Consider the following 11,114-nt stretch of genomic DNA (forward strand, 5'->3'; position numbering starts at 1 on the left):
GGGCATTACTTGGACAGACGCGTATAGTAACTGTGTATACATTTACGAAATCTTGATTGTCTGTTTGTTCGGAATTGCTATGCTTCATAAAGGTATCAGCCACTCCCTTTTTACGGACGATGTATAGCAACCAATGTTCAGTATTAATTTTATCCATATCAACGAGATTCCAAAAAAGAGTGCACCCCAGAGTAGCGAAATGTCCACATCTTCAGAAGATATGAGTTTTAATTTAACTTTACACTATACACTTTTCGTGCGTTGATGATATTAATGTTACGTTGCTGGGACACGTTTTTATATGTTTTAATTAAAAAAAAAAAAGTTTATTTGACTCGCCAAATGTTATGAATGTCCTAAAACTCTGATGTTTTTATCTACTTTCTTGGTATTCTATTTTTGATATATCCTGTTCCGCTGGAAAATTATGGTCGTAAAATGGAAGAATAAAAGATTCTCAATAGTTATGATAGAGCGCCGAATATTTTTTATTTTTTTATTTTCGACAGATATCCATCTAATACCTCCCTAGGCACTTCTACTTAAATTCTCTCTTTAATAGTTTTTTTTCCCCACCGCTGTCTCGGCAACGAATTGCCTACTTGAAGTTTTCTTGGCATGTCCCCTCATGCTCCACTTAAAAAGCTTGTCTGTGCGGTAACGGTGTCCTTTGTGTGAGCTTCAAACAGCTTTCAACAAAGTCGTTACCTGGCTGAATACACCATTTCCTCTCATTAAATGCAATCTATCCTTGCAATTATTTCACTTTGAGAAGGAAACGGCATGCCGCAAAATTACGCTCTTGAAATCGAAGGTATAAAAGTTAGGGTTAAAAAATGAGGGAAACTGCTGTCCTAGTTCCTAAAAACATCGAAAAAAGACTTCAACACGAACCACTCAAACACACACACACACACACAGACACACACACACACACACAGACACACAAACAAAACAAAAATACAAGGACTGGAGGCAAAACGAAAGAGGGCGCGAAGTTGACTGTGACGTCATGAATCAATTTCAATGCAGGTCATATGCTCTTATAAAGCCATGCTATTTGAAGCAGGGCAGGGTTAACCAAACGTGCGCTAACCAGGATGCATGTGGGGTCACTGTTCGGTGTTTCTGGCCCCAAGACTTCCCGACTGTATTATAGGCATGATCTCTCCCGATAGGGCAACGGCCTGGACAGGGTGCATTATCCCCCCTCTGTCAAACACAATGATGGATGCAGAACAAGAGGTGTGGAGGGATCAAACAACGACAACAACAACGATGGATTGACGTCGCGTCTGGACCTACGACGTGTCGATACAGTGACCCACATCTTGTGGGTGTCAGACCCTTCTCTCTAGCCGCCGACCGGGTTGCCATCGAGCAGGCTTCCTTGGCCGTCAAGTCACCATTAGCTCGTGTTAAAGTGTTCTTGCAACTATATTGGTGCGGATTATAGCTTTGGCAAAATATCCTCTTGAAATAGATCTTGAGGAGCTTCCAACTTCACATCCTCCCCTTCCTCCTCCCCCTCTCTCCTCCGCTCACTCATTCCATAAAAAAATATCTATTATGATATTTTTTTATTTGTTTTGCTAAAGGGACTAGCGGCGTAATATCTATTTATTAGTAGTAGTCTGATTCTGGTGCTTGTATTGAAAATAAGACAACAATGATACATTCTTGGAATCATGCACTCAGCTCTGAATCAAGTGTTTGTAAACGGTGCATCTCCAACACTGCCGTAACATATGCCCTCTGGTTGGTAACAATTGCACTTTTTTATGCAGTTTCGTTTGAATCACACAAGAAAAAGAAAATTACCTGAAGCTGATTATCTCTAGCCCTTCATTACGAATTCCTGGTGAAATAATCTGTAATATTGTTTTCTTTATATATATATATATAATTTCGGCACTTTTGAATTGGTTTTGACTTGATTTATTTGTGCATTCAATAAAATACAAATTGAATACAAAATTTCAAAAGCACAAAGACAAGGAATAACAATTGCAGTCATTTAAAATTATAACATAACATTACACAGATAAGCATAAGCAATAGTATCGTGCAGTTAACGTATCTAAAAATATTCAATAAGATAATAATGTAGTATTTTCCAGTGAATAACAGAGATAATTGAACGCAGGAGACCAATTTCGGTACTTTCATTTCTTTATTCTGCAATGCATATCATATATAATGTACACATATATACATCTGACTATACTTTCTAAATCTAGCATCGATATGCCAAGAAGGTGATTGTCAGACAAACACAGTTTTATTTTTAAGAAAATCAGCTTTGAAATCAAAATTCAGAAAAGCATCATCATTTTATCACGTGTTTTTATTCCATAGATAGATAAACACTCAACACACAGGTAGGAATTTCAGATAATAGACAAATTAAGGTTTGAAAACTGAGATCATGATGAAACTAATTTTAGAAATATTACTATGTTTGAATATTATGTAGACGATAAACTTTAAAAGGTTTTCATAGATAATTGATAATTTTTTTTTTTGGTATCCATTATGTTTTTATAATGCGGTGTCCCTCATTTTCTGTATTCAGATTATTCTTATCTAAACAAAAAATCACAGAATTACGTCATTTAGCTTGCATATGCGATTGTTACCAGTAGCATTGTGTATCACGGAAATACGCAAAACTTTGTTTCTCAAATGTCTTGTCCTATGTATGACGTTCAGTAGCGTGCTGCCGCTCTACATGTTTGATTTTACTCGTTTGATTGAGGTCAATATAAACTTTTAGTATCAAAATAAATGTTTCTTTGATACCATTACACCGACAAAAATCAGTGAAAAAAAAACCCAACATTCTACCATCTCCGAAGTTCACGGGATCAAACACTATTGAAATATCCATCATGGAAATCAAAAGCTACTCTTGGGGACAGGGTGCTCTCGTATGCTGTACCGAAATTATGGAATAATCTCCCTCTGTTTGTAAGGCAATCAGCTACAGTTAATGAGTTTAAGACCAGGTTAAAAACTCATCTTTTGAAGTAATGCATTTTATGTTTGAATTATGAATGTCGTGATTATTACTTTGTAACGGGCAGTAGAGTATATTATTATAGTAGCTGCGAAACATAAATGTCCTTTATTATTATTGTTGTTATTATTATTATTGTTATTATCATTATCATCATTATTATTATTATTGTTGTTATTATTATTATTATTATCATTACTACTACTACTACTACTACTACTACTACTACTACTACTACTACTACTACTACTATATACTACTACTAAAATGTGACCTAGAATTTCGTTATAATTTGAAGAAGAGGTCATTTGGTGGGTGAGTGAACTAGTGGTATAGGATATAGGGCTACGATTCGAGAGGACCGAGAACCCGAAACGAGAGCTCTTGGTACCATGACCCCGAGGAAACACCTGCGAAATCCGTGTGCGTGCGACTGGCGTCCTTTTCATCAACGCTGACCTGCGAAAACTCTTTTGTTCGCTCCAAGCAAATGTCCACCTCGTTCACGTCTGAGGTACTTGACATTGGGAAGGTCAGTTCGGACGTAATAATACGCTCGACGTCACAGCTACGGAATGTGACCACCGCGGTCAGTCCTTCTACTTGGCCGGTCGCAGCGGATGAAAATTGAAATAACAAACTTCAACACTTCATTGAACAGTGACTTGAGCCTGAAGCACAGAAGAATTAGGCCTATATGAAAACTTTACAAAAAACGCTGAGAAATTTGAATGCAAGTTACATGTACTTGGGTGAACCTCTTAAGTCTATTCTTTCACTTGAAAAGAGCTAATTGTAAGCAGAGCATATTTCTAGTACATGTCATCGACTTTTCTGGAGGATAGAGCCCCTGTATAATTGATAAGTCTTGCTGTTTACTGCAGGAGGACAATGGAGAGGAATTTTCTTGTACCAGGTTAACATGCACACTACATAAAATATGAAGTGTATCTGGCGTTGGAGGTTGGAGAACAATACCAGCAGTCCTTTTCTTGTTTAAACCCACGCACTTACCTGTAACACTCCTGACACCCTTTAAATACTCCATGAAATGCAAAACAGCATCAAACCTGAGAAACGAAATGGCAAAAAGTTTGTATTTTGTCCAATCACAATTTATATGAAATGTCTCTAATATGAAAACTGAGGTGGGAGAAAAAAAATGCGTCTTTCGTTTGTTGTTGTTGTTGTTTTTAGAATCTGTTTTGGAAATATATTTTAATGGAAGGTAATTAAACGATTCACAAAGCACCATGCTCATTCGTAATGAATAGATAAGTCATAATCAGTCGGCAGCAAACTCTATGGGGATGTTGAACCTTAATTATGTATGACATTAAAAGATGAGGAACTAAGAAGACTTCCAATATCAGTCGGTCGAGAAGTAGAATGAACAAGAAGCGACAGGTTAAAGACGTTTGAAGCCATCTCCCGAAGCAAATGAAGTCACTGGCAAATATTGCCAAGAGTGAGTGCGATGGGGGGAGGGGGGGGGGGGTTCCACCGGAGACCAGTCGGCAAGAAATCATCATCAATAATCGTTCTTGCTTTTGATTTAGTGTTCCAAAGGATTATACACCATGTAACAGGTCTTAACTGCGTGTCTAAAGAGCCATCGAAATAATCGTTGTACAGCGGATGTTCACTATCGTTTTGCGGAACTAGGAAACGCATTTACATTGTTCGATGGACGAGTTCACAAAGTTGTTCCTGCTGAACCGAATGTCTCCGCATGATGTTTTCTCACACTCCCTCCCTTCCTTTTCTCTCTCTCTCTCTCTCTCTCTCTCCTTCTATTTCCCTTTCAGAATGCCTGTAGGAGGTGGAAATGCGCATGTCAGAGTATTAAAAAAGTTGAAAGTCGGGAGGAGAAACGATATCACACAAGGCACGAAGATGATCACAAGAAATCGTTTACTATAGGGCCTACCTCACCTGAAGTGACTAGCCCATGAACCTCTCCTCTTTCTAAGTCAATAGATGATAAAGGAACAGGTAAAGAATAAAGTCATAAACAAGTAGACAAATTTAATACAAATTAAGATAAACAAATAAATAAATATAGAAGTAAACATATTTTAAAAGGGTTCATCCAGGATAAGAGCTTTGAATTCGCGTTGAGGACAAGCTTCACAGAATTGAAATCGTTGTAGAATTACAAACTTCTCTCTACCTCACTGCTGCCAAAATCCTTTTGAAAATTAAGTCTCGAATGAGGTCTCTGCTAGGAGAATAATAGGAGAATATAAGGATGTGTGATGAAATCAATGTCACGCTAAGGTTACAGGGGCAACTCTCTGTAGACCGACCCTGATAAGTATGATCATGATTTTGATGACTCACCCCTCCCAAGTTATTAAAACCTTCTTGATATCTTATTTCACTTAAAGTTACATTTTTTTTTCTGTTTGTATGTGTATGTGTGTGTGCGCGTGCACGTGTGTTTTGTTGTTGTTGTTGTTGTTGTTGTTGTTTCAAGATGTTGTCCAAGGAAGAAGGTCTGCTATAAAGAATCGTCCTTCTCCTTGCAGCGTATCATGCATGAAAGTAGGATCTTGTTCCAAGCTTCTTGTGTTTAATGATGCAAAGTACAAGACATGTTGGTGCAGCTGATTCGCACTACAGTCCAGGGAAGCAATTCATTAGAATGAGGACTGCAGCCTTTAAGACATTCCCAGTAAGAACACAACTTATACCTGCCGAGTCTGAAATCAGGCTAACACTCTGTTACGACACGAGAGGCGACTCCAGAGGGTGCGCGTTTGCGCGCGTTGCTCCTCACTCCCTGTGACCTCAACCTTACCTTGTTCGCTGACAGTCCCCCTCTCCCTCCCCTCTTATTTTTCCTCGCTCGCGCTAATGGCCGACTGATGTGTTCGATAGATCACCGTGTGACGCGCTGACAGCTCCAGCTCAGCACATGTTTTCGCCTTCACGCTCCGCGATCATCTCGCTGGGGCGTCGCAAGGGGGTTTGAGAAGTGCTGGAGGACGCGGGGCGGCGAACCCCTTCTCCTGACAACCATCTCCTGGAGGACTTCCGCAGTGGTCTTTGGGACCCAGATCCCCTATCAGCGGGAAACGTATCAAGAACCTCTCAACTCCTCATATGTCGCGATCCATCCTTTAAGGCCTTTCTTGTTCCCCCCTAACCCGAGCCGAACACACTTTCGAGTCTCTACTTCAACCTCCAACTCAAGAGTCCCCCTTCCCACCCCCAAGCTACGATGAACTAATATCCCAAGAGTAACCGGAGTCTTCTCAATCACCAGCAGGCACGGCCGTGCGTCGACCAGTGCCAATCAACCCGGTATATTATTTTTCTCATTTCATATCTAGCGCCTTCCTTCTCGCCTATCTTTCTGCAGGTGCTTTGTGCCTCTTCCGTGCCTCTTTAGAAGGGGGAAAACCATCTCCAAGGACTACTACAGGGGCAATGTTGAATTTAGGCGCTTGGAAAAGGAAATGTCAAACCAAATACAGCGGTATGAAGAATAGAACAACTTTTCATGACTTTAAACGCAGGTGAATTATGTTATATTCTCACAATTAATAATGGAACCTCTGTTCATTTTCTGTCCTGCAAGTACGATGTAGTTAAACCACGTCAATCTCCAACTTTTATTCACACCTTTGTCACTTTAATTTCAAGAAATACACACACAAACACACATACACACACATCACATGTATATATTTTGTGTGTGGTATATGTCTGTATTTATGCCTATGTGTTTGTATGTAAGTGTGTATGTATATTGTACGCATATATTAGTTTGTAAATGTCTTAATTCATGCGTTACAATTTTTATATGAATGAATTTTATATCACCTGAACCACGCTGAGACCATTCGAATGTATTTGACTAATTTTGTTGCATCCGTAATGATTTTGATATGTTTGTATGTTAATGATTATACATTATGCCTATGTAAACGTATGTTCGTACAAGTGTGTTATAATCAAAGCGAGACTGTATTCGCCATTATGTCAAACACACAGATCTCTTGACAGACAGATTAGAGGGCAGGCTGGCCAAAAGCTTGATAAAAATAAAAGATCGTTTAAAAAGGTTGACTACGTATTCGTGAACATAAATGATTGGGTACATTATCACCATCTCCTTACTGATATTAGTATCTTCCGAACAACTATTCCTCAGTTTTCGCCACCATTCTGTTATCATCCACTGTGTCTCAACTCTGTAATGAAAAGTGAAAACAACCAGAAGCAACCCATGCAGTATTCATTGAAGACTCGTTGTCACAAAATACAACAGCATTGATTTTTTTTTTTGCGCTCTTGACTGCGTTCAAATGTGTGTTCATTAAGATGCGTTTGTAATAATGTGCCATGCATGTATTCAGGAAAGTATATTATATTTCATATAGAGAGGATCGATTACAAGATTACATGGAACACAAAATAAAAAGCGGAAATATTTTGGGGCGTTTCACAATATTCTGGTAGAAATTTTCATTATTGTAATCATTTTCCCTTTCTTTATGGTTCAAAGTCCATCAAGAATTGCCTACATAAATGTAATGAACATAAAGGTTTTTTTTTTTTTCAATTCCATCTTCTTCTTGTTCTTTTTTTTTTTCATTCAGCGTAATATGATACTATATGGGAAAGCAGTCATTCGATGGGTAAGACAATAGGCTTGTTTTGGTTTCATAGGTAAACTGACGTGTTGTCCTTTAACGCGCCATTTATGTGCCCTTTCGATGAACCGCCTATTAATTTGTCGGTGTTGTGTGATGTAATAGTTCATCAGCGCTGGTGCGTGTCCCAGCGAAACGCCGCGAGGGTATGATTCTCGCGTCCGACGGACGACGAAGTGCCGTCAGTGCAGGCTGCCGAGGCCGTACGCAAATGAAAATAATGCCCCGCAGAAACGCATGTTACACTGATGAAAAGGGCGAGAAATCGTTATCAACGCACCGCCGCGCGCGTTTGTGTGTGAAATTTCAGATTCTGCAAGAATACTTTAATGGACCTCAAAAGCACTTTCAAAGCGCCTAATGGCTTGCGCACAACGCCAAAGACCTTGCACTTACGTCAAAGACCCAATCACTCTAAAACGTGTGCGAAAATAAATAAAAGAATAAAAAGCAAATTTTGGTGACTAACGAAGTTACCACCCTTAACAATATTTCACATGTGCTAGAATCCTATCCTTAAATGTCACCTTTTTAAAGTCACTTTGTCTCAGCAGTGTAAAAGCATTTTAAAGTGGCTTTAGGTAATCTCACCCCGTTATTTCGCGTCCATTCTGTAAGTCACGATTTATCACCAGATGTCGTCTTCGGTAGATCATAAAATCCTACAGATGTTTCCAAGTTAAAGATATTGAATCAAAGTTATGTTTGAGTCAAATGGATGACCAAAAACAATTCACACATTGTTATAATATCTCCCAACAACTGACTTCATTCCACGATGTAATCCCTTTTCATTTCGGAATGTTTTTGAACAGGTTGTAAGTCTTTTTTTTTAATGCGTTTAACTCTATAATCCCAACTTTTCATTCGGAAATATTTTTAGCTCAGTCTTAATCCAATAAGACTTTATTTACTCGTATTTCCGCGGCACGTTCGCATGGGGGCAATTATAGAAAAAATGCGGGGGCAGAACTGGTAGACATAATAGAAGTCAACGGGGAGAATCTCGTTTAAACTAATCTCCCATGTACATCTGTGTAATCTGCCTTTAATCAGAATGGGGGATGTAAATTTTCAATCACCCAAACAAAAAGTATAGTCAGATTTCCTTAAACTGGATAGGGGAGGGAGGAGGGGTGGTTGTTTTCGTTTTGTCTGATTAGCTTCTTTTATCATTATTATTATTATTATTATCATTATTATTATTATTATTATTATTATTATTATTATTATTATTATTATTATCATTATTATTATTATTATCATTATTATTATTATTATTATTATCATTATTATTATTATTATTATTATCATTATTATTATTATTATTATTATTATTATTATTATTATTATTATTATCATTATTATTATTGTTATTATTATCATTATTATTATCATTATTATTATTATTATCATTATTATTATTATTATTATTATTATTATTATTATTATTATTATTATTGTTATGTGAGCAAACATGACAAAAACTGTCATGTCGTGTATTAGACTTTTTGTTTGTCCTGTTTGTGTTTTCTTTTGCAAATGTATACATACATTTCATATCAGGAAATGATTTATCTTGTGTGTTTATGTCATTTGGGGTTTTGCCTATTGCAAAATACATAATACGACATGCTTATAGGTAGAAATCAGCAATGTTTGATGTGGATTATGGCACGTAATAAGAATTTCAGCAATGAGAGGAAAACGGATTTCATTCATCAAAATACATCAAGCACCGATACTATTCTATGTTTGTTTTTCTTGATTTGTCTCTTATTATACATTCTACTAGGTCTTAATTTTCTTTAGCTAATATCATGCTGCGGATAGAGAAGCCCTTGTTTTTCAGTTAAAACTGGAAGAAATATAGATTTATCTCGGTTTTTGCACCAAAACGCACCCACACAAAGGCTCGCCACCCGGTTGATTAAAGAACCCGAAACCTTGTTAACAGCCACGACAACGCAACGCAATAATCACACACCATCTGTCGTTGATTTTGCCCACCTGGATAATCAATGCTCTACCGTTTCATTCTACACCATGTCGTAATATTCTGCACTATTTGGCACAGGACCGACCACATACAAGTTCGCGGCATGCTAAGGTTAGATTTGATACAATATATATCGTCAACATTTTTCTCACCAGTAAACACTGAAATTTGATAGTCTACGTTGTAGCGACGGAATGATTTTGCAAATTGGACAATGTGATCATAGCATCGTTTGGCAAGTTGCCCCATGACCTTGACAGAATTTAAAAAAAAAAAATGCCAAGCCGTGCTCTGTGTAATAAATGGGACAAAAACCAGGATGTTAAACTCCTAAGCAACAACAATGAAGGGATTATCAGATTAAGCTGAAATTGAGCATATTAACACATTTTTATTCATAACTTATGCCAACTCTCAAAGCAGTAGCGCCATCCTTTTAAAAGTTATTATAGTTGAAAGTAAAGACTGTGTAAAGGGTGGACTGAAAAGGGGACTCGAAGTCAACACACTAAACTATAATTATTCTGCAAAACAGGGGGTTCTAGAAAAAACTGCTAAATACACAATTTCCCATTCGTGTTATGATCCTAAACTTTAGCATATTATAATGTAGAAGAAGAATTGCTCTCTCAGAAAATATGAAAAAACTCACTAATATTCACTAAGTTGACCTGTTGACTTTGAGTCCTCGCATAAAATTAAGGCATGCGACTTTTTGTTGGTTTTGTGATACACGGTCACATTTTGATATGAAATCAAAATTAAAAAAAGGAACAACAACAACTGTATATTTTCCTATCAAATTTGTGTTGTTTTGCGGTAATTTCATGCAATGGCGAGTTGACAAGAACATGACCAATGTCACCGTCATTGAGAACATGCTAAAATCTACAGTTTAAACTTTCCGATTTCAGGGCCGATTCGACGATACTTTCACAAATCTGTTCCTCTTGTAGTACTTTAAATTATGTACTGTAGTTCAATAGTTGAACAGGGTGTGGCATTGCACGTAGAGATTTTCTTATCTATGATTTATTGGTCTTTTTACAATGAATAGTAAGATTTAGAATGTGATGTACTTGTTGTCACTACACATCAATTTCTTAATAAATTCCTTAATCTTTCTACTACATGTCTTTAAGGTTAGAACACTCCGTAAACAGTTGATTCAAAGTCGTTCAATAACATGTCAGCATGACTAAACATTGGCAAAATTCGAACAAGTATGCCAGTCAATCAATGTGATCGATGGATTCCAACAATCTTAATCAGAATGATGACTGTTGCCAAAGTTTTAATCGTCGGTGTAGCGATAAGTGCAAGGTCTTCCAGTTAGCGCTGGAACTCGCGGTGATTGTGGTATCATCTCCTGACACAACAATACCCGGTTGTCAGGCCCTCTGGAAAATTGCTCGGTGTAGCGGACAGGCGC

The sequence above is a fragment of the Diadema setosum genome, chromosome 18 (assembly GCF_964275005.1).
Source record: "Diadema setosum chromosome 18, eeDiaSeto1, whole genome shotgun sequence".
NCBI classification, from domain to species: Eukaryota; Metazoa; Echinodermata; class Echinoidea; order Diadematoida; family Diadematidae; genus Diadema; species Diadema setosum.